The 18,243-nt window shown below is 43.2% G+C and overlaps 1 protein-coding gene across 1 annotated transcript in view; it reads left to right on the top strand.

The window, feature by feature from the left end:
• The window catches only part of L (zinc finger protein Lobe), a 121,577-nt gene that overhangs the window by 45,231 nt on the left and 58,103 nt on the right, over positions 1-18,243 (top strand). The gene's annotated exons all lie outside the window — the stretch shown is intronic.

The raw sequence follows: 18,243 nt of genomic DNA on the forward strand, positions 1-18,243 counted from the left end.
AAGCTCGCCGTCAATTGCAAGAGTCAGGAACCAGGACTGTTTCAGTATTAACCTCTAGCCGCGATTAAAACGTTTTTATCCCCAAAAATGTCGTAGAAGAGACAAGAAAATTTGTTTTTTGTATGGCTACATTTATTTGAATGTTTAAATATTGATTACAAACGAATCAAATTTTATTTCATTTAAAAAGAAAGGCGTAACATTAATATTTATTAGGGTTTGTTTAAATTTTTAATGACGAGCGGGACTCATTAAAATACGGCAAGGGGTTACATCGCAGCTGTAATAATTGCTGTAATAAATTCATTAAACCCTCGATGCAATTATTACATCGCGTTTGAAGCGACGATACTGACTTAAAGGGTCAGGGATTAATTCGAGCCGGATTGAAGGCATCGAAACAGTCTTTCGGCAGGCTTAAGGCTTCCCATAGGACCCCAGGGACACTTTCAGAATCGACTACATATTCGGCGCTCTCCTACACGGCCACGAATTTCCACGAATTCGACATACGCTTACGTAATTCGATTACCGGCCGGGTAACAGAGGACCCAGTTCGGTTTCACTCGGTTTTACTCGACCAATCTCCCAAGTCCATTACTAGACACAGGAATATTGTCACAGACACAATTAACTATTTCGTTTGATTGATCTAGGACAGCGGAGTCCGTGTGCCGGGGATGCGCACGCGTCCCCACGGGAGCTTTGGTCCTGCTCCTGTTCCTGCTTCTGGTCCTCGCCTCGAAACGCGTAAATTTTATCCTGTTTAGAGCCCTTTCTGGCAAGCCTCTGTGTCCTCCCTCCATCCCACCCGAAAGAACACAACCTAAATAACCGATAAACAGCCCGGAACCCCTTGGACAACTAATTAACTCGCTCCTTTAAACAATGGGATTCACGGTCCATTTCGGTCGCTCGAATCTGCTTCCAATTAGAACCGGCTTTAACACAGACTAAATTGTTTCATTGTTACAAGATACATACCTGAAAATGTTGTTCTTCATTTTGTCCTTTGAGGTATTCTTTAAATAAGGAACATTCTTGTTGTATTAATAACGCTCATGTGCGTGTATTTAAATACATAATGTATCGTCGTTTTAATGTGTATAATTTTTAGAACAAGTAACTCGCTCCTTTAAACAATGAGAATATTCTTTCAATTAGAACCGGCTTTAATACAGACGAAATTGTTTCATGGCACCTGGAATGTTGTTCTTTATTTTGTGTTCTTTGAGGTATTCTTTAAGTAAAGAACATTCTTGTTGTTGAAATAAATTATTCTAATTGATAAATTAAAATCAATTGCAAAATTTGTACCGAACAGATAGACAAACAGACAAACAAACATACAGACAAGAAAGTGAGCTAATAAAAATGTGGTAAAATAGAAGTTCCCATAAAATTCCACGGGAAGAAAGTAGATTTATGAACGACGCACCTCAAAGGTTGACAACAGGGCGAACCGCGAGGGGAGGGAGTATTGTAGCCATTATCTTATCTGGAATATATGCGTCGCCCAAATGACAACAGCTAAGGTCAATTTAGTCGTTCCACGAACGTCAAACTCTTTGTAAAATTCGCGACAGTGTTTGTGAAATTGTGCTGGAAAGGTCCTGCCTCTTCTTCAGCGGTGGACAGAGGTCAATGCACTTTTTGCTGCACGTTGTGAGTACACTAAAGATGCTTTCATAAGAAAGAGTAAATATATTCGTGCTTAATAAATAAGTTTTACTGTGTAAAATTTAAAAAATTATATACAGTGAGTGACTCCGATTAATATTCGGACGCTCTCAAAAAGACGAAAACTTTTTTAATATTGTTATAGTCTTTTCGAGAGCGTCCGAATATCAATGGAGTCGCTGTATACGATTTTTAAAATTTTACACAGTAAAACAGTTTACTACAGGATGTGAAAAGAAATTTTTTTCAAAAATAGCAATTGATCTACAAAACGTATTTTTTAAATTTTCAATATAGGCCCACATAAAAAAGGTTTAAAATGCAACTATTAGTATTTTTTCTACAATTCCGATCAATTGCAATTTTTGAAAAGATTTCTTTTTACATCCTATAGTAAACTAATTGCTCTAGCTTCCCAAAAAAGTTCAAACCGTATAGTACAATATTAAAAAAGTTATTGTCTTTTTTAGAGCGTCCGAATATTAATTCGAGTAACTGTATATATTTATAAATATATTTATTCTTTTACGTGAACGTGAAAAGAAATTCCTTCAAAAATTGTAATTGGTCATCGGAATCGTAGAGAAAATACTAAAAGTTGCATTTGTGTTAAAATTGTTTTTCTGCGTTTTTTTTTTAATTTTTCGGTTATGTGTTTCGCATTTAAGAAATAAAAGTCACAAAGTTTTTAAGAGTGTCCGAATATTAGTCGCTGTAGGTCGTAAATATTTCCATCGGAAAGAAATGTTTGAAGTGGGAATAGCTGCGAAGTGGAATTGGTGAAAACAGGATGAATTTCTTGGAAATTCCACGGTAGTTTCCCGGACAGAGAAACGGAAAAACCTAGTTCGCCGAAATCGGTGGTTGCGGCGAGATATCGAGCGACGTGAACAACAGTGGTTGTAGCCGAGGAGATTTTTAATCGGGGAGATCGAGGGCGGAAGGACAAGCTGAGCCTGTTTGCCGGCCGAGCAAACAGCGTGCTCCTCGAGAGCGTAATCGAAATTGCGGCCGGACGACGAACGAGTTTCCGCGGATTCCGTGATGCGGCCGCGGTGATTCGATTACCGTCGACCAACACACAGGGATTCAGCTTCAGTGTCGGCTCTAGAGCTGTGCAGGAGGAAGTTGAGCTCGTTCCCTGGCCCGTGAATAAGAACGAGAGGGTTGGGCTTTGCCCGCGGGCCAGCCACCCTGGCTGACGCACTGGGAAGATGCGAATGTCTCCCTTCAGCTGCAACTTCCGCTACCACCCACACGCCCTTTGTTCATCCGGATCGCGTAATTACAGAATTTTTCCTCGGTGCCGTTTCCCCAAAATCCATCGATTTCTGATTCTTCACGATTCTTTGTATCACTGTTTCCTAACTTTTAATTTCTCTAATATTGTACTTATAATCTCAAAACATTTCTTCCGATCTAGAATAACTCCATTCTATATTAATTCTTTTCTTTGTGCGAATATGAAATTGATATAATATCCCATTCCAGTGTTGGGCAATGAATAAATTTATTTAAATAAATAATCATTTAAATAACAAGTTATTTATTATTTGAGTTCTACAGTTGAGTTATTACAGTTCATTGTTATTTGCAAATACAATTTGTATTGACAAATAATAAATTATATTGTATATTTTAAAAAACGCGCACGTGTTCATTGTATAAAAAAAATACAAGAAACAAGACCAAAAACTATTTATTCGATTTCCACCTCAATCCAAATAATAAATAATGTTTTATTTGCAAATAAGAAATAATAATTTATTTAAATGAAAAGCCTAGTTATTATTTGCAATTAAAATCAGACGTTTATTTATTATTTAAAATAAAATTTGCCCAACACTGCCTCATATAATACTAATAACTTAATTAAAATGGAGTAAAACCGAATTTTTTTATTCAAGCGATGAATTTTTAATGAATAAAATATTTTCTTATTTATTCTCTCTGGCAAAAGATCATCGAACAAAAGGGAAAATATCTTATTAATTAAAGAGTTCATTACTTGATTAAAAAATTGGGCTCTATTTCACCTTAAAGTATCGAAATTACTTTCTTGCCAACCCCCAATAGTTGATTAGATCCCAATATATCTAATAATGTAAACAATATTTTGAATAATGGTACAACAACCTTTAGAGTGCACCACTCTAGTGATAAGCGTTAAAAGTGTTTCAAGCATAAACAAAGGTGCCGTGTACGCTAGAAAATATTTATTTCGCATCTCGAAGTAGTTCTTCGAAGATTCTTAGCACTGAAGAGTACATTTCTCAGACTCCTCTCGAGTTTGATATCCTACACCCCTGTGCTCGAAGAATTCAGATAATCGAAAGATTTCTCGAATTGGCGACAAAAATGGTTGGATTAAAAAAAAAATTTGCTCGAATTAGCGACAAAAATGGTTGGATTAAAAATATTGCTCGAATTATTGAAAGGAGAGGCGAGTTTCCATATAACCGGGGTGCCTCTTATAATTAGCACAGAGGATTTCGATGTCGTAACAAAGACCGCCGCGAGTTCAGCCGGCCGCTGTTATTTGTCAAATGCGTTTTAATGGCGGCTCGTCTGGCGCAACGGTGAAAAGATTGAATATTCGGCGAGAGACGAACATCGAAATGCTTTATCGAATTTGCAATTGCGGTGGTCGGTTGGGGAAGGGGGAGACAGGAGGGCGTGGGTGGGGGATTGCCGCGACGATAATAAACGATGTTGCTTAACTTGGACTGTATCTGACAATTTTAATTAACGGACAGTGCCGTGCAAATTTTGTTTATTGAGCCGGCCGCGGATAAATCACCATTTAATTATAAGGGAAATCAATAGAATTCAATTAAAAGTCGTGTACACTGGTACCGCCCGCGCGGTATTATTCCTCGGCTGGCAAAAGGGGATCTGGTTTGTTTAACAGGCTGAAAATTTGTTACAAACCAGCAGCAGCAACCCTGCGATAAGAAAATCAGGTATAATGAGTGGAGAGAGAGAGAGAGAGTAAGTGAGAACGAACGATTGGTGGGTTTAATAGGATCCGCGTGTGCACGTGGAAACACGAGGCGCTTGTCGACCGAGCAAACACTTAATTAACCCTTCAAGTTCTCTGCCACCTACCCTGCCGGTACCTTCGGCTAGTGAAATAGTACTTCGGATGTAATGGGTTCGGTAAGATTCATTAAGAATCAACCGCGATACCCTGTCTCGCGATCATAGGGACGCTGTTAATTGTGCTCCACCTCGGTCACGAGTTCATCAGCAAGAACGAGAATCATGCTACGGAAATCTTTATCTTTCTGGTGCCTGAATGGAACCAGCCAGGGCCGTGCGGTAGATTTTCTCAGTATGATGCAAGTCTTCGAAATGAAATAGTGAAATCGGGATTTCTAGTTTGCAGAAGCGTGAAACAGTCAGTTTTAAAATTCTCCTCTGTTAAGGGTTTGTCGACAGCTTCTTCACAGTCAAATGGACGCTTTTTCCTTCTGGCTCTGACTTCAGTTTCGACAGGAAATTTTCTACCGAATCTCATTAGCAGAAATTTTCATCTGCCTTAGCTTTTAGGACCGACCGTGAGGTATATGTATTGCAAACATAAATAATAGCTTCGCGCTCTCAGATCGAAAGTTTTCGGCTCGTCAACGAAGCAGCAGCACCAGAAATCGAAATCGAAGGATAGCGAAAGCGCTTAGGCAGAGACGTGCGATAAATGATAAATCGTATACGTCAATATCGAAGTAACAGACCAACATAGAAAAGCGTCACGTGAAGATTCTTAATTATTTTATATCAAATTAATCGCAAAATTCAGAGCTTCCCAATGATATACAATTTCAAGAGGACTGATCACTGAACGAGGTTATAATGATACAATAAAGGAATTACGAAACGATCGCGAATTTAGTTGCCAACCTAACATTTCGATTTCGCTGTTCGCCGACTCTGCGTATCGTAGCACGGCACGACCCTGCGTCGACCGATAGGGGATGAATTTCTTGTGCAGGTGTCGCAGCAATTAAAGAATGGTCGAACGAGATTGAGGAATCGTCGGAAATGGCAGGGCACCTTGAATCGACATCGTTCCCAATGGACAAGCGCCGGATTCGCCCCGTGCTCTCTCCCAATCTCTTAGGCGGGTCGCATCTTTTCGGTCTCAGTCAGTCAGTCACTCGATCCTGTCCTCCTCTTTCTCTCTGTGTACCCCCCTTTGGCCACCATTCTTTATACTCGGGAGACCCATTGCAACTTTAAGCGCCTCGCATTACGAGCGTTCGGCTCGTTTCTCTCGGGTTCGGGGATCGCTCGAAGCTGTTCCCTTCTTTCTGCTCTTAATTTAGCCTCCCCTACGGTCGAGCCACCCCCGCGGCTTGTTGTCCCTCGAGCCACTTCTCTCTCCCTCTCTCTCTCTTTCTCTTTCGGAATTCATTTCATTCATTTCGGATGTTTATACGCAGCCAGATCTACACTGGACCCCGTGTGCCCGATCGTCGGACATCTCGGGATCGGGTTGGCGGAAACCCCGCAATTGGGGTTTCGGGGTTGGTTTCGCAAAGCGGCAAAGGGTTAGTCGCTCGTGATTAATCGGCATCCGCGTACACTAGTCTCGCAGACAGCAAACCGGCTCTGTAACAGTAACAGGAGAGCGTATCGTGTTCTGTCTCGTCCCTTTTCCTCCTTAATTGGGACTCTCGCGAGCACTAATTACGTCTTACCATCATACCAGTCTTCGGCGGAGATACACCACTTCACAGAGATAGATGTCGCGCGCCGAAAATCCGACGAGCATTGCAGAAATTATGCGACACTTCTACCTCGCGTTGCAGAATGCTTTCTGTTGAATCTGCTCGAGTTTACAGTAACCCAACGAAAACATCCTGTAAACACAGGAGCCAAGTTCCTATGGCCGTGAAAAGTTGTGAGATCAAACAAAATACGGCCAAGTTCGTTAGCTTAGAGATACATCTTGCAATACTGAAAAAGCGTTTGTAAAAATTAGTTTAAAAGAACGCTATTTCATTTTTCTTCAAACTTGGCCGCTGCCTAACACCTTTTATAGCCATTGGTTTAAAAGGTAACGAAGAAATTATGTGACACTTCTACTTCGCGTTGCAGAATGCTTTCTGTTGAATTTGCTCGAGTTTACAGTAATTGTTGTGATCAAGAATACTCGCAATTGTGTCGAACACAGCGATATTCATCCGGAAGGGATCTAGTCAGTCGAGTCTCGCTGGAAGACGGTCAGCGTCGTCTCTGATTAACTAAATCCTAACAGCCTCGGTGGACACGTTGAAAATTTAACTGTAGTCCATCTTTGGCCACCATGGAGCGTCTCACGCTCGGTCATAAATTATTCGCAGACTCGGAGAATCTGTCTTGGCACGAAAGAGCATCCCCAAACTGTCGCACACTAGAGCGGCATCGCAAAAAGCTGGATAATATTCATATCTCTGTTAATTGTACGACGCAGTTAGTCGTAATAAACGCACAGAATCAATTTACGACTGGAATTTGAATCGTTAACTTATTTTCAGACCGAGAATTTTTCTGCTGAACCACACTGTTTTCGTGCAAACAATGCGTCCCAGATGGATCTCGCCGGCCCTTCGCCCTTTAATCCTCGCCCGTCCCTTGTGTCAATTTGACACAGTTTTCACGAAATAAGTTATGCTGTTCTGTTGTTTAGGTAAATTTGCCCGAAACTTCGTCACCTTTATTTTTCTAATGCGAACACGTAACTAGACAGCGGATCTTTATGCGGAATAAGCATTTTCTGCCCAATTTGCAACAACCTGGAGTAAAACAAAAATTTATTTTGCCTTAATATCTTGAATAGGTTGAAAATAATATACCACTATATTTAAATTCTTCTAATTTGTTTAGAGTAGTAAATTACACCTACTCATTTTTGTTATAAATGCATAAAATCCGCTGTCTACACATAACCGACAAATCTAACAAGGGAAGGATGCCAAGTATCCGACATAGATTTTTATAATTTTTTGTGAGATGAGATGGTATATGGGTCCCTAATTATGTATATGCAAAATATTAGGAGTAGTTAGTCAATAGTTTTAAAGATATAAACAATTGAACTTCGAAAACTTGACCTGTAAATCATAGTATATCAACAAGGTATGAAACTTTAATTGTGTATATCTTTAAAACTATTGAGTAATTACACCCAATATTTTGCAAACATAATTAGGGAACTATATACCATCATCTCACAAAAAATTGTCAAAATCGAAGACGGACATTTGGGGTCCTACCCTTGTAAGATGTAAATGTTAACTCATCAATTTGAATAAAAAGACAAGAAGTGGTCGGATTCCTTTAAAAAAGACATCGAAAAATAGTTGTTTACCTTGTTATTTCATCGATTTGTTTATCACTGTGCCAATTTGACACCGAGGGGCAGATTCAGTTTGCGAAATGAGGGACGGACGAGGGTTGAAACGAAATCTCCGCGCGTTTCTGGCTGGAGCATTTTTCCCGAGACGGCTCTGCCGGAAGCTGGAAGATCTCCGGGGGTACGTCGATCCTCGGGACTTCCGTCGGAATCGTCGGTGTCGCTGGATCCCGCTCGCCTAATTGACGTTAAGTGAAAACGGTGTCAATCGCGCGTGCAAACCGGCATCGATCGCTCGTGGAAACAGAGAGGAGAGAGAAAGGCGGTTTGACGGAACGGTGAAAAACCGGGGGACGAACCGGAAGCTCGTCCGTGGGATGGGGGTGGGAATGGGATTAGAGTGTAAGGGTTGATCGGCGTGAAAATGACAGAGGCGAGCGTAAACAAAGAAACGGAAGGGTGGTTCGCACCGCGCCGAAATTATTTTGTCCGCGACAACCACGCGATACGATACGTCGTGGACGACCGGCATCACCGAGACTCGACGATAATTAGGGAGAACGCGCACGGACACGGACGTGCACTTTAAATGTCCGCCAGCCGTCCCGCTGTCGGTTTAATTCGCTTATTATTTAATAAAGTTCCGTCACTGTCCGACGCGCCGCCGTCACGTGTCTTATCCGCGCAGATTATCCCGTTTCGGAGAGCTGATTCGCGGTTTAATAAGTTTTCCAAACTCCGCGGGGTGAATACAATGCGATCGTCCATCGATTTGAGGATGAAGCGGGAAGACGAATGTTTGTTGCGCTTCTGTGAAATTTTTTTATTTACTGATAAAGAACTTTTGTTGCGGTTCTCCGTCGAAATTTTTCACTGTTTCCTACAGAGAGGGGTGGATTCGTCGGAACGTCGATTGGACGAAGAATCGAAATTTTTAATCACTTCAGCGAGATGATTTACGGAGATCGTATCTGAAGTACAGAAATAATAATAATATTGTTCCATCGGTTCGAAAATGTTGAATTTATTTTTTAGCGGGGCTGAAAACATCCTCTTTTACCTCTCGACGCGAACGCCTCTTTGATCTCACCGGTAGCTCTCTAATTTACCGACCGGCGATGCAATCGCGTTCTTCTTACAGTTCACTGTTTCTCCGTGGCGCTGTGCTCGATCGATAGCCGCCTCTCACCCCTATAATCAAACAGAGATCGCCACCCCTTCGATTAAACTACTTGAACTTAAATTTTTTTTAATTCTTTAAATTCCTCCCAGAAATGGAAGGAATCAGCAGTATTTTTAAATTCCTGAAATATTTTTACTGCTTTGAACCTGAACATTTTTAATCCGCAGTGTATTGTAGTACTAAAATAAATAAATGATTTCGAATTAAGAGTGAGGAAAGATCGAGGGATCGGTTGCGTGTATCGGAAGTAGAATATTTTCCTCGAATATTCCGTGTTCGCGCAACGAATTAACATCCATCCCATGGCGCCTTGTCTTGTTCCGTTCCCCCGGCGTTCCCGCTTTCATAGCTTCCGCCCCCGGCGCTAATAAAATAATAAATACATGTCGTGAGGGTAGTGGACGGGGAAGGTGCGATGGCGTTTCGCACCTGCCGAGGTGTACCCGCGGCTTCTTCCTTCTTCTTTCCAACATGTTCGTTCTTCTTCTTCGTTCGTCCTCCTTCTGGCGCGTTCTTCGGCCTCGCCACCCCCTCTGGTACCACGCCGCCGCCTTTACACCCCCTTACATTGCCTCGGCGTACATTACACACAACCCGGTTATTTCTCCAGGGAGTTTTCTCGCGTGAATGCCGCGAGAGCACGCACACCCCCGCAAGCCAACGCGCTTATTTACGCGCTGAGGCAGCTTCCTTCGCTCGGAGAATTCTCCCTGGCAAACCCCTTCTGTTCTCACCTTCGAAAATTACGGGATCGCGATTCGGCGGTCATGGTCGTCATCGATCTTTCACTCTCGATTTCGGTTACCAACCACCCGCCCGGACTTATTGACAATGGAACTTCTCTTGCGTTCTCCGATTGGAATTTCGTAATTGTTGAATTTCACTGTAAGGTAGGTGGTCACCGCGTTTCCAAAGCAAACTCCACACCTAGAAAAGACTACACTTCAAGAAATTGATCATGAACTAAAAAAGCCCCAAAGAAATGCTGCAAGATAGAGGCCCGACACTTCCGTAATTGAGCTATCGAGTACTCAATGTCCGAATTAGCTGTTCACCTAAGGGTCGCCGTCCTTCCAAGAAAAAGACTACAGTTCAAGGGATGGAAAGTGATTCCTTGCGAAATAAGAAAGTAAAAACTAAAAACAGCCGAACTACGAATGCCGTAAAGAAAGGCTGTAGAATAGAGGTCCGACTCCTCCGTAATTGAGCTATCGAGTACTCAATGTCCGAATTAGCTGTTCACCTAAGGGTTGCCGTCTTGCCAAGAAAAAGGCTGCAGTTCAAGGGATGAAAAGTGACTGCCTGCGAAATTGATTCCGAACTAAAAAAGCCCCAAAGAAATGCTGGAAGATGGAGGTCCGACTACTCCGTAATTGAGCTATCGAGTACTCAAAGTTCGAATTAGCTATTCACCTAAGGGTCGCCGTTCTTCCAAGAAAAGGACTGCAGTTCGCCGATCGAGGGGTGGAGAGTGATTCCCCGCGATTCGACGGCGATCACGGAACGATTCAATCTCCGTGGGTGATCCGAGCTGGACCTGCAGTTTCCATTGACGAGTCTCTCCAGGCTTCTCCCATGGCGTGGACGATAACGGGGGGAGAGAGCCCTCGAAAGACGGGGGCGATAACGCGGAATCGCCGCGCGCCGGTCGGCAAAGTACGTCGCCGGGAAAAGTTTCCGGGCGCCGGGTAAGAATTTCTCTCGCCTCCGGCCGGCCCGGCGAAAGTTTTCGTCTAAATTCCCGCGGGTGCCATGCGAGAAAGGGAGAGAGATAGAGAGCGAACAGGAGCGTGGGGAGAGGGTAGGGACACAGGGGGTTGAAGTACAACGCCCCCGTCATGCAAGAAGCCGCGGCAACTGGTACACACGAACGAGCCTCCACACCCCTTTTCGAGGAACACGGATCCTAGGGGGTGGAATTGAAGAACCTGGCGACCGACTCAACAGCCGAAAGTGCCGCCACTTAACTCGCCGATTTATCCGCCGAATTATCCTACCAACACCCCCCGCACCCAACCGTTTATTTTATCTCTGGGACGAGCGCGCTGTGAATTATAATCGTGGCGAAGACGCGGAATCGTTTGGAATAATTATTTTACCGACCAGGGAACTCGATTTCACGGATAAACGCGCAGTAGTCGTCGATATTCAAGAAATCGTATAAGGAGTTGAAAGCACGTAGAATTTTGATGGAGTTCGAATTGAAGAACCTAATGCAGCAAATGAGTGACGACTTTGCGATCGTCATGTCGGACTCCGAAGGCTCCGAAACGGGAGAAGAAGCAATTTCCGAGGGCAGCCGCAGGGTCACGATCCATTAATGTTTTTCATCGTGGCGGTGGGTCATTCATGGTTCTGTAACATACATTATGCATCCTCGATGACGCGGAAAGGGAACTCTCTCGATTCTGCTGGCTCAGTAGTTTTAATGCGGATTGCAGTTGCGATCGGTCTCTCGCTTAAGTAATTCCGTCGGTTCCTTTGCTCTCTGTCGGTCGGACTTTTATCAATCTTGCGTTGTTGATTACATCGGAGTGATAAGAATTCATTGAATTTACTGCTGCCATTTTTGTAAGACAACATTTGCCAGGAACCCGAAGTCAGGGTCGATACTATACATTTTTCCTGAAATCCTAAAAACCACAAAGAAACAATTGATTTCTTCGAATTTGCGCGATCGGTTTTCAATCCACACGTTTCGAGTCGCGCGGTGCGTAGTCGAGTCCATCGGATGCCAAGTGTACGTGGATCAAAGATGATCTATGGCCCGAGCTGACGGATCCCCGCGCGTCAACGCTCCCGAGAAGGATCGCGCAAGGGTGACGAGCCTCGAGTGCCAATTTCGACGGGCAAAAGAACCCCGAAGATGATTCGAGCCGGTTGACTCAGAGCAGCCGGCCGTGTTCTCATCGTATCTCGAATTGGAAAGCGGCCACAAACGCTTAATGAACGGCGTTTCGAACTCGCGCGCGTCGGCCGCGATGCCGCATCGAGCTGTTGACCCATTTACATCCGATTACTCACCCGACTTTCTTTCGTTCTGCACCGAAATTTAGCTCGGGCGATCTTTCGTCGCCTAGAGAACCGAAACCCATCGCCCCTTGACCCGTCGCTGGCTTTGTTCACCCGAAAATCGAGCCACGACGCCGAAAAAATCAATTCCACGATCACCAACTTCACTTTTAGCAAGGAAGAAAAGAAACCAACCCCTTCGCGATCGATTATTTGTCTGTTTAAAAATCGGCCCACATTTAATTCTCTTTTGGGAAGGGTTCAGAAATTAATTTTACAAAGAAACATTTTCCTGTGGCTTTTTTTCCAAAAATAAAGTTTTTCTTCTCACAATTTGGGTTAGAGTATAAGGAAAAGAAAAGATACAAATCGGTCCACATTGAATTCTCTTTTGGGTGCAGGAGGTGAAGGGTTCGAAAATGGATTCTGCAGTGAAACAATATTTTTCCGTAGCTTTTTTTCCAAAAATAAATTTTTTCTCTCGCGATTTGGGTTAGGTTGTGATTCTGCGTTTTTGTTTGTTCTTGGCTTTCTTGAACCGCGTTTCGAGTCCCCGGCGAATTTTCCCGGGGGCTGTGTGTTTTCGGGATGGGCCGTTTATCAAAGGACGTCCATCAAACACGATACTACCGATATTTCGAGCGAGCAGGCTGTGCATACGCTGCCGGCGATCGCGACAAGGTAATACTATCCGCTCGGCAGCTCGCTTACGAATGCAAATGGGCTAAATTAATCCGGGCGGGGCTGAGTGCTCGGTAATCATCATTACCCGGGATTATTGTTTTCGTAGGGCGTTGGGGTGCTTCGAGACTCGGAAATTCCGTGCGCGGACAATAATCCATGACCATTACTCCCGTTTCACGGTCCGGGGAGCCTTGATCGCTGACTGATCTCTACCAACATCTCCATGAGTGCCCCTCTTCCAGCCGAATTAACCAAAATCCATTTTTCCACCGACAACAGGCGATCCGAAATAAATCTGCAATTTTGTCACAAAAATTACTTCGTCTATTTTCGCTAAATCAATTAAGAATTTTGATTTTTTTTCTTGTGCAGTCTCGTTGACGGCAGGTTTCAAGCATTCCGTTTCGATTTCGACGGCCGAATCAGCCCCAGAAAGGATCGCAAAGCGCCGATCTTTTATCTCTGGAGATTATGCTAAACTCGAGGGCGATTTCTCTCCGGTTCTGTTGCGTTGCGCATGTTAAGCACGCCATCTTCTGCATTCTCGCCTCGTACAGACACCGCTGGGCCAACCTTGCCCCAGTTTTTTGATCCAAGACGATGATTCGGGCCCTGGTTTCGCAAAGACGATGGAAACCTACCCGAATTGCTCTCTGTGTTTTCACGCTGCATCCATCTGGATCACACTGACACCATACGTCACCATAGGAGTCTACTTAGCTCATTGTTTCCCAATCTTCTGTGGTCCAAAGTAATTTGTGAATGAACTCTGTTATTCAAATTTTCGAGTGTATTGGGTTGGCAAGAAAGTAATCTCGGTATTTTAAGGTGAAATAGAACCGAATTTCTTCATTAATAAAATATTTTATTGTTTTTTCTTTTTAGAAAAAGATTATCGAACAAAAGGGAAAATATCTTGGGAGAATATCCCAAAAAATGGAGCTCTGTTTCACCTTAAAATACTTTCTTGCCAACACAATAGTTAAATAATTTCTGAATATCACAATTTTCCAAGTGTAATTAACGCCTTGCCGTATCAGTTTCTTTACAGTTAGAGTGATTAGAAGTTAGATTTCTGTGTATGCCTCCTTTCGTTTGAAATTTTATTTCATCTAAAAAGAAACGCGCAACATTCACATTTGTTAGACTTTGTTCAAATCTTCGTGACGGCAAGGGGTTAAATAATTTCTGAATATAACAAATTTAAGAAACGAGTAATTTGAATGCAGGTTAGGTTACATTTCAAGCCGACAAAGAATGTTGAACTCCCATTGTACTGATTATTCTGGTCGGTGTAAAGATGGATTTAGCGAGTTTATATGCCGATGGGTTTCATCGAGATTTGATATAGCTGTCGTATTATTATCGCGAGGAATAATTGATGACAGGAGACAGTGGTTTCTATAAGGATCGATGACGCCTTCGGCTAGTGACCAGTCGCGGCGAAAGATTAAAAATACTCGTTATCGGATTAGAAATAGGTGTCTCGGGGTGTGCGACACAGTTTCAAGATGGTCCATGAAACGCACGGAATAAATGGGATGTTTTGATGAAGGATTCATACGTCTCTGACGAGACTTCGTTCGACTTAATGAAGAGTGACACCGGCGTTGACGAGGAAAATATTAAACACCGTATAGGACCGTCCCCTATTCGCTGGACCCGCGAGTGTGGGTAAAGTTAGATTGCTATAACTGGATTCCACGCGTGAATGCATTATTCGCGATCTTATTTGTCGTGGATCCTTCGAGCAGGATATTGGAAAGAGATTGCGGGGACAGAAAATTAAAAACTTAATACTGAGAGAACGGGGACATGAAATTAAGAACTCGATAGAGAACGAGGGCAGAAAATTCAGCACTTCATTGAAAGAAACAGCAGGAAATTAAAAACTCAATCGAGGGCGGGACAGAGAATTAACAACTGACTCAATACTGAACGGGGGCAGATAATTAACCACTCAATAGAGACCAAGGGCAGAGAATTAACAACTCAATAAAGAACTGGGGCAGAGAATTAACAACTCAATACAGAACTGGGGCAGAGAATGAACAACTCAATAGGGAACGTGGATAGAGAATTAACCTCTCAATAGTCAGTGGGGGCAGAAAATTAACCACTCAATAGAGACCAGGGGCAGAGAATCAACAACTCAATAGAAATCGGGGACAGAGAATTGAGAACTCAACAGGGAGAAGAATTGCACAGCTAACTCAGAGAATTAATCGACTCGATCGAAGTTTTCAAGGGGCGGTGAAACGAGGGGAATGCGAAGAGTCAGCGCAGCTAATGGATCCAGAGGATCGAGAGATCGGAGGACCACGCGGAAGGCGATCCTTCCCGGTGATCACAAAGATATTATCTGACCGGTCACCAGTGCCCGAATACTAATTGGACACGGCTTTATTTATACAGACCAGGCTGGCCCCCACGGTAGCCCACGTGACAGAGGTTACACGTGGCATTCCTACAGCCGCTGTGTCTAGCATGGATGCTCCACGAGTCAGCCTTTTAAACGAGACGATCCATAGATCGGGCCTGAGATGGATTCCTTTCAAAAAGCGTGTCAGTTTCTTCTCCCTTAGAAGTAAGGTTGATTTTTATCCTTTTTCCGTTTATTATTACTCTTAATTGATTAATGGAGCTAGTAAAAATGCTCGAGAACTGGTCAATATTAAATGCAATCTCGTTCTATTTTCCCTCGGGATTTCATCCATTAGGGGAAAATTAAATCTCTCCGCGATTTGGGTCAATTTAGATTTGTCTACAGAAATTGCATCGTCTCCGTCTAAAAATACGGTTTCTTGAACATTTAAATAAGCTGCGACCACGGCGGCTGCGCTCGATTCTTCCAGCGTGATCTTTCAACGATTCTACACAATACTCCTAACTAGGGATGGGATCAAGTACCTCGCAAACAGGTTCGGACCGTGATTGATAGAATTCGAACTCTCTATAAGTACTTCGAAAAACAATAGTATACTCGAACCTTTGCCAGACAGTTTCGAACCCTTTACAAGTACTGTGGTAAACGTAAATAATACTTGCAAGTATACTCGAATCTTGGTCGAACAGTTTCGAAACTATTTCTACTAGAATAAAGTACCTTATTAATTGTGATGATTCGATGAGAACAGTCTCAAAGTATAAATTAACAGGAACGGATAGAAATTAAAATACAGAATTAAAACCTTCTTGAGAGACTCCTCGAAAATGCTTAATCGCGTTTGCCTCGACTGAAAACCGTGAACCAGGATTATCCGTTCTGATCTTTAAAACGCAGCAACATTGTAAAAAATATTCTTTCACGGGCTTCTTAATCTGCTTGAGAGTTCCTGAAAAATTCTCTTTCTGCCTGTGTGACGCATCGAGTAAAAGAGGAGAAAACGGGTAAATCGTCGGATGAAAAATTGCACGGTAGCGTAATCGTACGGAAGTGCGTTCGCCGGAGGGAGAGACTCCTCGAATAAAGAAGGAAAAAGGAAAAGAGAGAGAGAGAGATGGAGAGGGGGAAGGACATTGTCCCACAGTTTGCAATTCTCTTCGCGGAGAGAAAGGATTGCCGTTGAGGTGAGATTTGCGGTTTTCTTTCGCGATAACAGTAAAGGGATATACCTAACGCTATGCAGAGTGCGGGGACGAGTTATGCTGCACCTATACGACTCGCTGGTTAAACGGCTGGCAATACACCGGGCATTAACTCCGTGGAATTTTAATTCGAAACTGTCGTGTCCCCGTGGCCATATATTCCAGAGGTACTCTCAAATTTTACAATACACGCTGCGCTACGTCCTGCCTCCCTCTCGATAAAATTCCCCGCGTGTCACGATCCCGTCTCCATCTTCCTTTACTCTGCTCTCATCACTCTGTAGGCTCCAAAATATTTTATATAGGTCACAATATATTTTCTCCCGGTTTCATAATACTTTCTGTGGACTACGAAACTTAGGCTGTGGACTCCAGAATATTTTTTGCGAGCTACAAGAAAAATGTAGCAACACTATCTCTGGCTTCCTTTATTCCCATCACTCTACTACTCCAGTCTGCATTTCCTGTAGGCTCCAAAACATTTTTTATACGCCACAATATATTTTTTATAGGCCACAATATATTCTTCATAGACCACAATATATTTTCTCCGACCATCAAAATACTTTCTGTGGGCTGCACAATTTTCTCGGTAGGGTTCTAGAATATTTTTAGTGAGCCACAAGAAAACTCACTTTTTACAAATTTTTCTTTTCTTTCTACGCTTCTGTAAAACAGAATCGACGCTGAAAGTAGTTTAAAAATCACTGCAGTCAATCCTCGTAGCATCCTCCCCGCAGCTACCGATCTACGACGATTTACAATCTACGGGGATCGCGAGTCTTCAAAGAACCGAAGAAAACGCTGGAGCAAGGTTCGCGTTAGATCCGACCGGATGAATTGAAAATCGAAGAGGACGATCGACAGGGTTTTTGCTCGACAGAGAGGGAGAAAGAGAGACTCGTAATGCTTGCACGTCCATCATGCAACGTCGAGTGCATCAGAGCAACATTGTAGCGATCGATCGTGTGCGTCCGTTCTTGAACCGGGCGTTCGATCGTCTCAGAGAGAAGCCGAGAGCGCTCTGAACGTTGAGCCCAATTACCGGCGTGTCTTTCACCGGCTAAATCATGCTCAATTGGATGACTCAGGAGAACCGTGTGTGTGGAACTCCCGGGTAATTCGCTCGTTCCAGCTTTCCGTTGGAAATTAGGAAGTCGGTCGTTCCTCTGATCTTCTCATCGGAGAGAGAGAGAGAGGAGAAGAAGGTGGAACCTTGCGCGATTCATCCAACTTCTTGATGTTTCAATCTGTTCTGCTTGACACTTGCTTTTGGGTAGTCCTCCAGCGGATTTCCCGATGTCTCGGATATTCAAAAGTTCACGATGTTCTTCGAACGAATAATTCCTGCAGAAATTACTAACAATAATCCATTCTATCCTGACATATAACTTAACCGTTCTTCCGTTGCTTGAACGAATAGACTAACGACTTCGAAACCACAAAAATCTCCGAGGATCTTCCTCGGAGCATTTAATACCCGTATTCTTTATCTTCCTTGATTTCTTCAGAAGGTCCTTCCACGAGTGGCCAATTTATTAACAAAAGAATCTCCGAGAAGTTTCCTCCGGCATATTAACATCGCGTCTCGATCCTCCAGAAGTTAAGAGAAGGATCCTCTCCTGATCCTTAAACAAATGATCACCGCATTAAAATCCTCCAAAGCCGCAAAAACTTGAGAACTTCCTCCGGCGTATCCACATTTTCTAGTCCGCACCGGTCGCCATATTAAAGGCTCTAAATCCTCTTAATATCTGCA

The sequence above is a fragment of the Lasioglossum baleicum genome, chromosome 13 (genome assembly GCF_051020765.1).
Source record: "Lasioglossum baleicum chromosome 13, iyLasBale1, whole genome shotgun sequence".
Taxonomy (NCBI): Eukaryota; Metazoa; Arthropoda; class Insecta; order Hymenoptera; family Halictidae; genus Lasioglossum; species Lasioglossum baleicum.